At 45.7% G+C, this 16582-nt stretch overlaps 4 non-coding genes across 4 annotated transcripts; all 4 read right to left on the reverse strand.

Annotated features, from left to right (window-relative positions):
- Positions 1-773: 773 nt before the first annotated feature.
- trnae-cuc (transfer RNA glutamic acid (anticodon CUC)) lies at positions 774-845 on the reverse strand. Its single transcript has one exon. It is a non-coding gene; the product is annotated as a tRNA-Glu (tRNA).
- Positions 846-3551: 2706 nt separating this feature from the next.
- Positions 3552-3623, reverse strand: trnak-uuu (transfer RNA lysine (anticodon UUU)). The gene has a single exon. It is a non-coding gene; the product is annotated as a tRNA-Lys (tRNA).
- A 1188-nt stretch (positions 3624-4811) lies between these two features.
- On the reverse strand, positions 4812-4883 carry trnae-uuc (transfer RNA glutamic acid (anticodon UUC)). Its single transcript has one exon. It is a non-coding gene; the product is annotated as a tRNA-Glu (tRNA).
- Positions 4884-6093: 1210 nt separating this feature from the next.
- Positions 6094-6165, reverse strand: trnae-cuc (transfer RNA glutamic acid (anticodon CUC)). The gene has a single exon. It is a non-coding gene; the product is annotated as a tRNA-Glu (tRNA).
- Positions 6166-16582: the final 10417 nt, after the last annotated feature.

The raw sequence follows: 16582 nt of genomic DNA on the forward strand, positions 1-16582 counted from the left end.
TTCAACCTCTGGTATGACCTAGGAACCAACTTCCACCAAACAATGGCATTTACCAAATTCAAACAAAATCTGGCCGAATACCAGCCAGATTTTCGCTTGCGTCAGCATCTCTCTCACCTTGCAGCCAATCACTGTCCGTTTCTTCCTGCCTCTGTATTTGTTCTCCACCTGGCTCCACAGTGGGTGAGAGAGGGACAAGCAGCAGGATTTTACCCGAACTCTCCATTCACTTGCTGCCAGCAGAACGCGGGGACTACAGCTTCAATCAGCGGCTAACTGCCCATCCCGGGGACACTGTAACCAGGAGCAAAGCTCCCAATACACCGAGCACAGGCTCAGAAACATGCAGGTAGATTATACCCCGCTCACTTAACCTCCGCGCAGCATTTACACAATTCCTCAGTGAGTATCATTTCCTTTGAGATTCTTCTGTTGTATTCAGCTCCTGTGACCTCAATGGACTAAATAATTTGTGTTCGATGTTTTCTTGTCATCACGCCCGAGATTCGGACCCTGATCTGGAGGATAATTGTGTCGGTGTGAGCAACAAAATTTGGCCCAATAACACGCAGGTTTGCGCTTGCGTCAACATTTCTCTCACTTGCAGCCAATCACTGTCCGTTTCTTCCTCCCTCTGTATTTGTTCTCGACCTGACTTTTTCAGCTCTGATGTGAAACGACAAATATCACTTTTCTGATTCTGGCAGAGCTCTTTCCTGTGAAACTGCGATTCAGCTTCGTTGAACGGTTTGGTGGACAACAATAAAGCATCATTCCCTGACCGGGAATCGAACCCGGGCCGCGGCGGTGAGAGCGCCGAATCCTAACCACTAGACCACCAGGGAAACTGACAAACAGGGTTTTAACCCGTCTGACAGCATTCGCCTTTCATTCTTATTTCCCAGTTTTAATTAGAAATATACAAAATTACATGTTTAGAATGAACAGAAGTGACATCTTAAGCTAATCACAACAGCAATTGTTGTTCGCTGGACCACGAAATCGACAGTGAGGTGAAATAGCCCAACAAGCTGCTCATGTGTAACTTCCAATTTCCAAAACCCACCAACTTGATCACTGTGGCTCCTGTGAAACTTACAACGCAACATCCGGCAGACATTCATCAGTCAATAGAAATAACTCATTTCAATTGTTAAAAACATTTTTTGTCGCAATTAAGTTTTGATAAATTTGAAGTTTCCAGTTTATGTTGATCTTTTTCTGAAGTGAAACTATCACGTTTGCTGAACATAAACAAACTCCCCTGTTTCAGACAGGGCAGGAACATTAAAACTTACTCATCTGTAATTATGAGGCAAAGCTTCCTCGTTTCGATTTGTTGTTAAACATTAACACAACACGTCATCTCACAGCCTTGGGACATTTACACTTTCACAAGTTTGGAATGTGTTTCTCTCTTCCCCGGCTCCACAGTGGGTGAGAGAGGGACAAGCAGCAGGATTTTACCCTAATTCTCCATTCACCCGCTGCCAGCAGAACGCGGGGACTGCAGCTTCAATCAGCGGCTCACTGCCCATCCCGGGGACACTCCAACCAGGAACAAACCTCCCAATACACCGAGCACAGGCTCAGAAACATGCAGGTAGATTATACCCCGCTCACTTAACCTCCGAGCAGCATTTACACAATCCCTCAGTGAGTATCATTTCCTTTGAGCTTCTTCTGTTGTATTCAGCTCCTGTGACCTCAATGGACTGAATAATTTGAGTTCGAAGTTTTCTTGTCATCACGCCCGAGATTCGGACCCTGATCGGGCGTGGGGGGCGTGGGGGGCGGGGGGGGGGGGGGTGGATTATTGTGCCTGTGTGAGCATCAAAATCTGGCCCAATACCACTCAAATGTAACCTCCGAGCAGCATTTACACAATTCCTCAGTCAGTGGAACATCCTTTGAGCTTCTTTAGGTGTATTCAGATCCTGTGACCTCAATGGACTGATTAATTTCAGTGAGAAGTTTTCTTGTCATCACGTTGGAGATTTGCACCCAGATCGGGGAGATATTTCTGTCTGTGAGAGCAATAACATCTGGCCCAATACCACGCAGATTTGCGCTTGCGTCAACATCTCTCTCACTTGCACTGCAGCCAATCACTGACCGTTTCTTCCTGCCTCTGTATTTGTTCTCGACCTGATGCACTTGTGACTTTTTCAGCTCTGATGTGAAACGACAAATATCACTTAACTGATTCTGGCAGAGCTCCTTTCTGTGAAACTGCGATTCAGCTTCGTTGAACAGTTTGGTGGACAACAATAAAGCATCATTCCCTGACCGGTAATTGAACCTGGGCCGCGGCGGTGAGAGCGCCGAATCCTAACCACTAGACAACCAGGGAAACTGACAACCAGGTTTTTAACCCGTCTGACAGTATATCATTCGCCTTTCATTCTTATTTCCCAGTTTTAATTAGAAATATACAAAATTACATGTTTAGAATGGACAGAAGTGACATCTTAAGCTAATCACAACAGCAATTGCTGTCGCTGAAACATGAAATCGACAGTGAGGTGAAATAGCCCAACAAGCTGCTCATGTGTAACTTCCAATTTCCAAAATCCACCAACTTGATCACTGTGGCTCCTGTGAAACTTACAACGCAACATCCGGCAGACATTCATCAGTAAATAGAAATAACTCATTTCAATTGTTAAAAACATTTTTTGTCGCAATTAAGTTTTGATCAAAATTTGAAGTTTCCAGTTTATGTTGATCTTTTTCTGAAGTGAAATTATCACGTTTGCTGAACATAAACAAACTCCCCTGTTTCAGACAGGGCAGGAACATTAAAACTTACTCATCTGTAATTATGAGGCAAAGCTTCCTCGTTCCGATTTGTTGTTAAACATTAACACAACACGTCATCTCACAGCCTTGTGACATTTACACTTTTGGAATGTGTTTCTCTCTTCCCCGGCTCCACAGTGGGTGAGAGAGGGACAAGCAGCAGGATTTTACCCTAATTCTCCATTCACCCGCTGCCAGCAGAACGCGGGGACTGCAGCTTCAATCAGCGGCTAACTGCCCATCCCGGGGACACTGTAACCAGGAGCAAAGCTCCCAATACACCGAGCACAGGCTCAGAAACATGCAGGTAGATTATACCCCGCTCACTTAACCTCCGAGCAGCATTTACACAATCCCTCAGTGAGTATCCATTTCCTTTGAGCTTCTGTTGTATTCAGCTCCTGTGACCTCAATGGACTGAATAATTTGAGTTCGAAGTTTTCTTGTCATCACGCCCGAGATTCGGCCCCTGATCGTGTGTGGGGGGGGGATTATTGTGTCTGTGTGAGCATCAAAATCTGGCCCAATACCACTCAAATTTTCGCTTGCTTCATAATCTCTCTCACTTTGCAGCCAATCACTGTCCGTTTCTTCCTGCCTCTGTATTTGTTCTCCACCTGATGCACTTGTGACTTTTTAGCTCTGATGTGAAACAACAAATGTCACTGAACTGATTCTGGCAGAGCTCTTTTCTGTGAAACTGCGATTCAGTTTCATTGAACATTCTGCTGGACAACAATAATTGATCATTCCCTGACCGGGAATCGAACCCGGGCCGCGGCGGTAAAAGCGCCGAATCCTAACCACTAGACCACCAGGGAAACTAACGACAAAAAATGTAACCTGGGTTGACAGTATATCACTCACCTTTTATTTTGATTTCCGAGTTTTCATTAGAAGTATACAAAATTACATGTTTAAAATGAACACAAGTGACATCTTCAGCCAATCACAACACCGATTGTTGTTCGCTGGAACATGAAATCGACAGTGAGGTGAAATAGTCCCAAAAGCTGCTCATGTGTAACTTCCAATTTCCTAAACCCACCAACCTTATCACCGTGGCCCCTGTGAAACTGACAACTCGTCATCCGGCGGACATTCATTCGTAATTTCAAATAGCTCATTTTAATTTTTGAAAACATAATTAATCCTTTTCGCAATTAAGTTTTGATCAAAATTAGAATAGTTTCCAATTTTTGTTGATCTTTTTCTGAACTGAAACTATCACACGTTTGCGGAACAAACACAAACTCTCCTGTTTCACACTGGGCAGGAATATTAAAAAGTACTCATCTGTAACTATGAGGAAAGCTTCCTGGTTCCGATATGTTGTTAAACGTTAACACAACACGTCATCTCACAGCCCTGTGACATTTACACTTCCACAAGTTTTGAATGAGATTATTTCTTGCCTGGCTCTACAGTGGGTGAGAGAGGGACAAGCAGCAGGATTTTACCCGAACGCGGGGACTGCAGCTTCAATCAGCGGGTTACTGCCCATCCCGGGGATACTCCAACCAGGAGCAAAGCTCCCAATACACCGAGCACAGGCTCAGAAACATGCAGGTAGATTATACCCCGCTCACTTAACCTCCGAGCAGCATTTACACAATTCCTCAGTCAGTGGAACATCCTTTGAGCTTCTTTAGGTGTATTCAGATCCTGTGACCTCAATGGACTGAATAATTTCAGTTAGAAGTTTTCTTGTCATCACGATGGAGATTTGCACCCAGATCGGGGAGATATTTCTGTCTGTGAGAGCAATAACATCTGGCCCAATACCACGCAGATTTGCGCTTGCGTCAACATCTCTCTCACTTGCACTGCAGCCAATCACTGACCGTTTCTTCCTGCCTCTGTATTTGTTCTCGACCTGATGCACTTGTGACTTTTTCAGCTCTGATGTGAAACGACAAATATCACTTTTCTGATTCTGGCAGAGCTCTTTCCTGTGAAACTGCGATTCAGCTTCGTTGAACGGTTTGGTGGACAACAATAAAGCATCATTCCCTGACCGGGAATTGAACCCGGGCCGCGGCGGTGAAAGCGCCAAATCCTAACCACTAGACCACCAGGGAAACTGACAAACAGGGTTTTAACCCGTCTGACAGTATATCATTCGCCTTTCATTCTTAGTTCCCAGCTTTAATTAGAAATATACAAAATTACATATCTAGAATGAACAGAAGTGACATCTTTAGCTAATCACAACAGCAATTGTTGTTCGCTGGAACATGAAATCGACAGTGAGGTGAAATAGCCCAACAAGCTGCTCATGTGTAACTTCCAATTTCCAAAATCCACCAACTTGATCACTGTGGCTCCTGTGAAACTTACAACGCAACATCCGGCAGACATTCATCAGTCAATAGAAATAACTCATTTCAATTGTTAAAAACATTTTTTGTCGCAATTAAGTTTTGATCAAAATTTGAAGTTTCCAGTTTATGTTGATCTTTTTCTGAAGTGAAATTATCACGTTTGCTGAACATAAACAAACTCCCCTGTTTCAGACAGGGCAGGAACATTAAAACTTACTCATCTGTAATTATGAGGCAAAGCTTCCTCGTTCCGATTTGTTGTTAAACATTAACACAACACGTCATCTCACAGCCTTGTGACATTTACACTTTTACAAGTTTGGAATGTGTTTCTCTCTTCCCCGGCTTCACAGTGGGTGAGAGAGGGACAAGCAGCAGGATTTTACCCTAATTCTCCATTCACCCGCTGCCAGCAGAACGCGGGGACTGCAGCTTCAATCAGCGGCTAACTGCCCATCCCGGGGACACTGTAACCAGGAGCAAAGCTGAGCCTGTACTCCCAATACACCGAGCACAGGCTCAGAAACATGCAGGTAGATTATACCCCGCTCACTTAACCTCCGAGCAGCATTTACACAATTCCTCAGTCAGTGGAACATCCTTTGAGCTTCTTTAGGTGTATTCAGATCCTGTGACCTCAATGGACTGAATAATTTCAGTTAGAAGTTTTCTTGTCATCACGATGGAGATTTGCACCGAGATCGGGGAGATATTTCTGTCTGTGAGAGCAATAACATCTGGCAAGCGCAGATTTGCGCTTGCGTCAACATCTCTCTCACTTGCATTGCAGCCAATCACTGACCGTTTCTTCCTGCCTCTGTATTTGTTCTCGACCTGATGCACTTGTGACTTTTTCAGCTCTGATGTGAAACGACAAATATCACTGAACTGATTCTGGCACAGCTCTTTTCTGTGAAACTGCGATTCAGCTTCGTTGAACGGTTTGGTGGACAACAATAAAGCATCATTCCCTGACCGGGAATTGAACCCGGGCCGCGGCAGTGAGAGCGCCAAATCCTAACCACTAGACCACCAGGGAAACAGACAAACAGGGTTTTAACCCGTCTGACACTATAGCATTCGCCTTTCATTCTTATTTCCCAGTTTTAATTAGAAATATACAAAATTACATATTTAGAATGAACAGAAGTGACATCTTTAGCTAATCACAACAGCAATTGTTGTTCGCTGGAACATGAAATCGACAGTGAGGTGAAATAGCCCAACAATATTTGACAAGTCATTTCAACTCATTTCAATTTTTCAAAACATTGACAGTTAATCCTTTTCGCAATTACGTTTTGATCAATATTAGAATTTTTGTTTATCTTTTTCTGACGTGAAACTATCACGTTTGCTTAACATACACAAACTCCCCTGTTTCAGACTGGGCATAAGCAAGAAACTTACTCATCTGTAACTATGAGGCAAAGCTTCCACGTTCCGATTTGTTGTTAAACATTAACACACGTCATCTCACAGCCTTGTGACATTTATACTTCCACAAGTTTTGAATTTATAATATTGTTTATTATAACAATATTAGGCGGGAACTGAAGAACATAGATTGGGGGCGGATGTTTGACGGCAAATCAACATCTGACATGTGGGAGGCTTTCAAGTGTCAGTTGAAAGGAATACAGGACCGGCATGTTCCTGTGAGGAAGAAAGATAAATACGGCAATTTTCGGGAACCTTGGATGACGAGTGATATTGTAGGCCTCGTCAAAAAGAAAAAGGAGGCATTTGTCAGGGCTAAAAGGCTGGGAACAGACGAAGCCTGTGTGGCATATAAGGAAAGTAGGAAGGAACTTAAGCAAGGAGTCAGGAGGGCTAGAAGGGGTCACGAAAAGTCATTGGCAAATAGGGTTAAGGAAAATCCCAAGGCTTTTTACACGTACATAAAAAGCAAGAGGGTAGCCAGGGAAAGGGTTGGCCCACTGAAGGATAGGCAAGGGAATCTATGTGTGGAGCCAGAGGAAATGGGTGAGGTACTAAATGAATACTTTGCATCAGTATTCACCAAAGAGAAGGAATTGGTAGATGTTGAGTCTGGAGAAGGGGGTGTAGATAGCCTGGGTCACATTGTGATCCAAAAAGACGAGGTGTTGGGTGTCTTAAAAAATATTAAGGTAGATAAGTCCCCAGGGCCTGATGGGATCTACCCCAGAATACTGAAGGAGGCTGGAGAGGAAATTGCTGAGGCCTTGACAGAAATCTTTGGATCCTCGCTGTCTTCAGGGGATGTCCCGGAGGACTGGAGAATAGCCAATGTTGTTCCTCTGTTTAAGAAGGGTAGCAAGGATAATCCCGGGAACTACAGGCCGGTGAGCCTTACTTCAGTGGTAGGGAAATTACTGGAGAGAATTCTTAGAGACAGGATCTACTCCCATTTGGAAGCAAATGGACGTATTAGTGAGAGGCAGCACGGTTTTGTGAAGGGGAGGTCGTGTCTCACTAACTTGATAGAGTTTTTCGAGGAGGTCACTAAGATGATTGATGCAGGTAGGGCAGTAGATGTTGTCTATATGGACTTCAGTAAGGCCTTTGACAAGGTCCCTCATGGTAGACTAGTACAAAAGGTGAAGTCACACGGGATCAGGGGTGAACTGGCAAGGTGGATACAGAACTGGCTAGGCCATAGAAGGCAGAGGGTAGCAATGGAGGGATGCTTTTCTAATTGGAGGGCTGTGACCAGTGGTGTTCCACAGGGATCAGTGCTGGGACCTTTGCTCTTTGTAGTATATATAAATGATTTGGAGGAAAATGTAACTGGTCTGATTAGTAAGTTTGCAGACGACACAAAGGTTGGTGGAATTGCGGATAGCGATGAGGACTGTCTGAGGATACAGAAGGATTTAGATTGTCTGGAGACTTGGGCGGAGAGATGGCAGATGGAGTTTAATCCGGACAAATGTGAGTTAATGCATTTTGGAAGGTCTAATGCAGGTAGGGAATATACAGTGAATGGTAGAACCCTCAAGAGTATTGCAAGTCAAAGAGATCTAGGAGTACAAGTCCACAGGTCATTGAAAGGGGCAACACAGGTGGAGAAGGTAGTCAAGAAGGCATACGGCATGCTTGCCTTCATTGGCCGGGGCATTGAGTATAAGAATTGGCAAGTCATGTTGCAGCTGTATAGAACCTTAGTTAGGCCACACTTGGAGTATAGTGTTCAATTCTGGTCGCCACACTACCAGAAGGATGTGGAGGCTTTAGAGAGGGTGCAGAAGAGATTTACCAGAATGTTGCCTGGTATGGAGGGCATAAGCTATGAGGAGCGATTGAATAAACTCGGTTTGTTCTCACTGGAACGAAGGAGGTTGAGGGGAGACCTGATAGAGGTCGACAAAATTATGAGGGGCATAGACAGAGTGGATAGTCAGAGGCTTTTCCCCAGGGTAGAGGGGTCAATTACTAGGGGGCATAGGTTTAAGGTGAGAGGGGCAAGGTTTAGAGTAGATGTACGAGGCAAGTTTTTTACGCAGAGGGTAGTGGGTACCTGGAACTCGCTACCGGAGGAGGTAGTGGAAGCAGGGACGATAGGGACATTTAAGGGGCATCTTGACAAATATATGAATAGGATGGGAATAGAAGGATACGGACCCAGGAAGTGTAGAAGATTGTAGTTTAGTCGGGCAGTATGGTCGGCGCGGGCTTGGAGGGCCGAAGGGCCTGTTCCTGTGCTGTACATTTCTTTGTTCTTTGTTCTTTGTTCTTGAATGAGATTCTTTCTTCCCCGGCTCCACAGTGGGTGAGAGAGGGACAAGCAGCAGGATTTTACCCAAACTCTCCATTCACTTGCTGCCAGCAGAACGCGGGGACTGCAGCTTCAATTAGCGGGTTACTGCCCATCCCGTGGACACTCCAACCAGGAGCAAAGCTCCCAATACACCGAGCACAGGCTCAGAAACATGCAGGTAGATTATACCCCGCTCACTTAACCTCCGCGCAGCATTTACATAATCCCTAAATGACTTATGCTTCTTTTGTTGTATTCAGCTCCTGAGACCTCAATGCACTGAATAATTTGAGTGGGAAATTTTCCTGATGCCACACCCGAGATTTGCACCCAAATCTGGGAGATACTTGTGTCTGGTGAGCAATAACATCTGGCCCATTACCACCCAAATTTTGGCTGACGTCAACATCTCTCCGTCTCTTCCAGCATCTGTACTTGTTCTCGACCTGCTGCACTTGGACTTTTTAAGCTCTGATGTGAAACAACAAATGTCACTGAACTGATTCTGGCAGAGCTCTTTTCTGTGAAACTGCGATTCAGCTTCGTTGAACGGTTTGCTGGACAACAATAAAGCATCATGCCCTGCCCGGGAATCGAACCCAGCTCCGCGTCAACATCTCCCTCATTTTGCTGAATTCCAGTCGATTTGTCAAGCATGATTTTCCCTTTCATAAATCCATGCTGACTGTCGTCTTTTAAAATTTTTCCTACTTCAAGACTGTGAAAAAAACAACTTTACACCTTGGTTTCGATAAAACTAACTTCGTCTTTATTGACCAAAGTCTGCATGCAGATGGCTACAGGTTAGAGAGAGAGCTGTTAAGGTAAACCTGCTCATTCTTTCTCAAGCTCGCAAAGACATGGAGAAAACGTTCAATATTTATACAAAAGCTGTATCATTTTACAAAAACAGACCTTGTTCAAAAATGTCAATACAGTCATAACTTCTGATCAAACATGTTGTCATGGAAAGACCCTGACTCGGCTTATTTGCAGTATTTTGTCTTTAGAGGATTTAAGACGTGGTCCTATTTTGTTTTTCACCTCTGCCCTCATGATTCCTTGACGCAGATGGACCTAGGTCATGAGGAGGTTGTGTTATTGGGACATTCCTGGATCGTGGCTTTGTTATCAGGTTTTACTAAGGTCAGGCACTATTTTCCCTCTTCTGGCCTTGTATGATACGATTATGTGGATTCTTAGCTTTGTCTAGTTTGTCAGGGTCTGAACTTGGCACTTAGCTGACACAGCTGTCTTACACTTCGTTATAGGCCGTAAAATTCTCAGCCATTGTCATCCAGGGTACCTGGGAATTATGCGTCCATGAGCTATTTGATGTTTTATTCCACACCCTGGACCAATCAAGAACAAACATACCCTTGTTGGAGGGTTTGGTATCGGTCCCTGCCATTCGGTTGTAAGATTACACCTACTCTGCCCCATTGATGGTCCTTCTCCTGATTTACTAAAACATCGGGATCCTTGCGCAGTGCTCAATGGGATGGTAAGGGCAGGGGGATTCGAAACATGGGGATATCCAGGTTGATACCAGGCTAAAAATCTAGTCATCCCATAGCCAGCCGATCTCCAAATTTTCATATCTCCACCGTACCCCTGTGTTCGGTTTTGACGCAGTACCCACTCAACTGTTTCTGCTAAGTGGAATGGGAGTGATTGGAGAGGTAGCCCCTCCTTGGAATGGATGGGGATACGGGTACTAACCCAACAGTTACTTACATTCAATCTGTCAGCATAAATATATGACATATATAGAAAGCTATTAGCACGCAGCTCTTGGTCAGTTTGTTCGCCTACTGTCGAATGGCCATTAAGACCAATTAGTCCAAATAGTCCAAATGTGATAATGAAGATCCTCATTCTGCATCCTCGTTGGGGCTGAAACCAATCTTCTTACAATCCGATAGGTGTACCCAATTCGAACGTCCTTCGAGTTTAACGGCAGTCGGTGTAGTCAGCAATACTTGAAAAGGGCCGCTCCAGCGTTGCCCTAACTTCTCTCTGTCCCAATTCTTTATCAGCACGTAGTCTCCTGGTTTGACTACTGGATATCGAGGGATCTTTGTTCCGGCTGCTGCTGGGAGATGGGCCTGTTTTACCTGCGAGTGGAGAAACTTTAAAGAAAATGTTAATTGCTTCAAATAACTCAGCATTTTATCTCCCATAACGTGGAGGTCTACTCCCTCTAGGGGTTCTTCATGGGCATCCCAGGGAGTCCTCATTGGCCGACCGTAGACTATCTCTGCAGCTGACAGTCCGGACCGCCAATGTGGAGTAACCCTCATGTGAAACAGTGCCAAAGGCAATATCTTTAACCAATTTAATCCAGTTTCTTCGGTCAATTTAGATAATTTTTCTTTTAAGGTCCCATTTGCTCTCTCTACAATTCCTGCTGCCTGTGGATGATACGCGCAGTGCAGTTGTTGTTTAATTTTGAGTGCTTCGCATAATTCATAATTGATTCGAGCCACAAAATGTGTTCCATTGTCTGAGCTCAGCATTCTGGGAATCCCAAATCGGGGAATAATTTCTGTCAATAGTAATTTTACCACCGTATGTGCAGTACAGTTGGTGGTGGGGAAGGCTTCAATCCATTTACTAAATACATCAATGATCACTAAACAATATTTATAGCATTGTACTTTAGGTAATTCAATAAAATCCAGCTGTATGCAGGCAAAAGGACCATCTGGCAAGGGGGTTGTTCCGGGAGGGCATTTAATGCCTTTACCCTTATTATTTTTCATGCAAATAAGACATCGATCCAGCCGCATTTGTGCTGCTGTATTCAGATCTGGGTGCCACCAAGCTTTCAGGAGTAGCTGTACCATTCCCTCCTTGCCAAGATGGGTACAAGAATGCAAATAATCAATAAGTATCGGCAATAACGAATCTGGAACACAAACTTGACCTACTGGGGTAAGCCAGAGGTTTTGTGTCAACGAGTGCGAACACCCCATTGACTTCCATAGTGTGCGCTCAGAATCAGAGGCGTCCCTCTGTAACCTTTGAATTTCAGCTAACTCTGGCATGCCCTTTGTTGCTAGAATAGGTAGCTGATTTAAAGCCTGTGTACCACCTGCGGGAACAATCATAGAGGCTGATGCAGGCGCTGCCTTAGCGGCTGAATCCGCACGGGCATTTCCTAATTGCACAGGAGTGTCCCCGGAAGTGTGCGCAGCACATTTAATGATAGCCAATTGACGAGGAAGTTGAATAGCAACGAGGAGATTTTTAACCCAAAGAGCATTTAGAATGGGAGAGCCTGCGGAGGTAAGGAACCCACGTTGCTGCCAGAGGCGGCCAAAATCGTGGGTGACACCAAAAGCGTACCTAGAGTCTGTGTACACATTCGCACTTTGGTCTTTGGCCAGAACACAGGCTCTAGTAAGGGCGAATAGCTCAGCTTTCTGCGCCGAGACTGGAATCTGGAAAGCAGCTGCTTCCAGAATGTCAGTGTCTGTAACAATGGCATACCCCGATTGCGGGACACCCATTTGGGAAATAGAAGAACTGCCATCAACATAAAAAGTGAGATCAGGCTTATCAAGAGGGTGGTCAGTTAAATCGGGTACGAGGTGCGGTAAGGAAATGATTCCTAAGCAAACAATCATGTGGTGGATCAACAAGTACGTCAGGGGGATGTTCGAGGAATGCTGCGGGATTTAAAGTGGAACAGTAATGGAAAGACAGATATGGGTTCTGTAATAGTGAGACCTCATATCGGCTCAAGTGGGCCTGTGTCAGATGCTGGGTCTGCTGAGATGTAAGGAGAGCCACAACAGAGTGTGAGGTATACACATGCACGGGCTGATGAAGGGTCAAATTAGAGGCTGTCTGAGCTAACACATGTACAGCAGTGAGAATTTGAGTGCAGGGGGGCAAACCTCAAGCTACCGGATCCAATTTAGTAGAATAATAGGCAACCATGGTCACCATGTTCCTGTGTCAAGACACCCGTGGCACATTGGTCCAGGACATTAACATACAACTGGAAGGGCCTGTCATAAAGAGGTCTTCCTAGAGCCGGGGCGGAAGCCAGCGCGTTCTTGAGAGTAACAAAAGATTGCTGTGCTAAATCGGGTAGTTCAAACTTAAGGGGTGAATTCTGGGAGGAATAAGGAGTAAGCTCCTTGGTATGAGCAGTAACATTCGGAATCCGTTGTTTGCAAAAGTTCACTAAACCTAAAAAGGCTCTCATCTGCTTTGGTGAGGTAGGAAGTGTGGTTTGCAAAATGGGAGTAATACGATCCTGCGTAAGGGAACGTTCAGTAGCGCTTATCAGAGCACCCAGAAATTTAACCTGCCTCTGTCCTTTGTGTACTTTATTAGGCGGTATTACATATCCCCAGGAATGGAGACGGGTGAGCAGATAAATGGAGTCGCTCTCGTTAGAAGCAAAGTCAGGGCTAGCAAGGAGTAAGTCATCGACATACTGTATAATAGTAGATCCCCCCGGGGGTGTCAAAGTAGCTAATTGGGAGTGCAGTGCCTGTGAGAAGAGTGTCGGTGAATGAATGAAACCCTGTGGTAGCCTAGTCCAAGTTTACTGGTACCCTTTGAGTGTGAAGGCAAACAAATACTGGGATTCAGCCGCAAGGGGTATCGCAAAAAATGCGTGTTGTAATTCCACAAGGGTAAAGACAGCTGCCTCAGGCGGGATATTACTGAGGGTTGTAGCCGGGTTAGGGACCAGGAGATGCAAGGGTTCAACGATCTGATTGATACGGCGGAGGTCCTGGACCAAACGCCATTCAGACGGCCGCCCAACCTTAGGAACGGGAAGAATAGGGGTGTTACAGGGCGATTGGCACGGAACCAAAATTCCCTGTTGAAGGAAGGACTGTATCATGCTGGAGATTCCCTCCTCAGCGTCAGGGCGAATAGGGTACTGAGAAGTGGAGGGCAGGGGCACACCGGACTTAGCCTTAATGAGAACTGGAGGCACATTGGTAAGACCAACTTCGTGTTTGGACGCAGCCCATAAGTCTGCAGGAATCTCTGGAGACGAGGAACGGTTGGTCCGATGGTGGTTCAATGTACCATCAACACAAAAGGGCTGTGAAAAATACTGTAACGTGCCTTCAGGGAAGGTCTATCGTCCAGTATAAAAAGGATCACATTTTCCTTGGAGGGTAGCAACCAGAAAGCCCAGTGACCTGGCACTGTAGCCTGCATTGACAGTGAGGGTAACGTGAGGTGCCACTAGTCCAGACTGATTCCAGAATACGAGGGGCACTTCAACAAGAAATGCAGAGCCCTCTTTTCCGTCAGCATGAATAATGAAAGTAACCGCCACCGTGGACCCGAGGGAGTCCTGGTATACGGTCTCCAAATCGGGCGAGCACCCCGTGTGGTCATAGCAAAGGGTCACGTGTGGATGAGGAACATGCAAGGGAGGCGAAAAATTGGAGGGATCAAAATCAACGGACCACCATTCGGGAGTGAAAAAAAGGGGTAAATTTCGAGGCTGGACTTGTGGAGCCGTGGAGATCGTGACGCCGTCATCAAGGCAAACAAACTCAACTTGTAAGGGACATAACAGATCACGGCCAGCAAGATTAACACCGAGGGTACGCGTGACAGTGAAGGGAATACAACATTGACGGTCATTAAATTGAACCAGAAGGGGTTTCGTGAGTTGGTATATAGACCCCTCACCCATAAAACCAGAAAGTTCCACATAATCGTCTGAGAGAGGAAAACAATATTGTTTAACTAACGTCAAATTCAACGTAGAAGCAGTTGCCCCTGTATCAATGAGGAAGGGGACGGGAATACCCTCAATGTGAATTGTAGCTGTGGGTTCCTCAGAGTGGTCGCCAGAGAGAACCGGGAAATTGGAGCGGGCCAGTCAATAGGGGTGGGAGTCAGTGAAGGGAGCATACCGACGTGGAGGGGGTGCCCTGTCTCTGCGTGGAGCAGGGCAATCCCTAGCGTAGTGACCCGTCCGTCTGCAATTAAAGCAATTGACACTGTCTCGGGTTGGAGGACAAGGCCGGGGAGGGCCATGGTGACGTTCATATGGTGGGGGGTTCTTGCGAGGGGGTCGCTGGACAAACTCCGACTTTATTTTGGGTGTAGGAGGGTCCCTTCTGAAAGCTTCTCTGTCACGGCCATTGCTCCAGTAATAAGAGATAGCACGTCGCATGTGGGATTTGGAGCTATCGGACCAATCCATATTATTAGTTTTAATACTGGTCGCTATGCGGTCAGGCACGACCTGCATAAGCAGCGCATTGAACTGGGGAGATTTCAAGCCCGCATTAAAAGTCTCATCACCAGAATAAAGAGTGTAAATTCCACAAAAGCGGTCAAAAAATTCAGGACCCTCCTCCTTAGGAGTGGGTGTACAATCAAGAATTTTGGAGATATCTACAGGTTTACGGAGAGCACGCTTAAGTGCTGGGAACATTAAAGTGAGTTGCGCCTCATCTGATGGATTGTTGGTCTTAAACGCATCCCATGTGGTCCCATGATCCCCTAATTCCCGTTTCCATTTCTCACCTAAATCTGGGGGAAGGGACGAAAATATAAGGGAATACTGATCCCTAGGGGTAGCACCATACACGGTCGCAGTTCTCCTCAGATATTCAGTAAAGCCCTCTGGGTCCGTCTTATGTGACGGACAGTGAGCCATGATCAAACAGAGTTCCTGAGGTTTAAAAGTCTACCATGTCTCAATAAATTGGTCGTCATCATCAGTCGCTCGAGGGTTAACGAGATGTCGGATTGGAAAATTTGCAAGGGGAGGCGGTGGTGGAAAAGGCTCCTCTACCGGTGCTGTGCGGATAGTTAATTCTTGGAACGCCTGACTAACAGAGGTGACGGGCTGATCGAGGAAGGGGGTTGGTGCTTTTGAGCGAGTGCGTGTTGCTACGGGAGAAATAGCAGCAGGGAGATTATCGGCAGCAAGGTTGTTACAAGGGGGAGGGTGAGAACGGGGCTGCCGCACCGTGGAGGTGGGAAGAGGCGGATATAGGGGCATCGTGGGGTTTAATTCCTCCTCCTCTGTATCAACCGAATAGGGAAACAACGGCATGCCAGAGGTAGTGGGAGGATCCTCCTGCTTATCACCCGATGCAGTATTATCCACCCCTTGTTTCTTAGGATCTTTCCTGTCCCATAGTCCACATTCGAATTTCAACGTTTCCCAGTCTTTGGTTTCTCCGTCTATATAATCAGCAATCCCTCTCCTACGGGCATTGTCCCTCCAACTCATTAATAAGGACAGTTTGTGTCATCTGTCTGATTCTTTTTGCCATTTGGTGATTAATTTCTTCCATTTGGCTCCGGCATTCCGAGACCAAATGGCTGTCTCTGCAGCGGTGCAGTTTTCTAAATTCCAGGTACCACCTAGTGGCCAAACTTCAGTTCCGAATTTCTTATTTAAAGCTGAAGACAAGAGACGTAAATTGTGCTCCTGATCAGGGAATGTAGTGCACATAAAAAGCAAGGGAGAATTGTCCTCCGTTTTGTCCAGGCTCTGGCCCATGACTTTTAAGGAGTGGAAAAAAAATTAAAAGAGAAAGAAAATGGGGAAAAACTGCCTTGCAAATTTAAAAGTCAAAAATCAAAATCTGGTCCCTGACCCTAGCCAAGCCTCTGTATCCCTGTCCTGGGGGGGGAAAACAAGAGCACGGGGTCCCTGACCTTAGGCTACGAACGACAACCGGGTCCCAGACCCTAAGAACTT

This window comes from Scyliorhinus torazame, chromosome 5, assembly GCF_047496885.1.
Source record: "Scyliorhinus torazame isolate Kashiwa2021f chromosome 5, sScyTor2.1, whole genome shotgun sequence".
NCBI classification, from domain to species: Eukaryota; Metazoa; Chordata; class Chondrichthyes; order Carcharhiniformes; family Scyliorhinidae; genus Scyliorhinus; species Scyliorhinus torazame.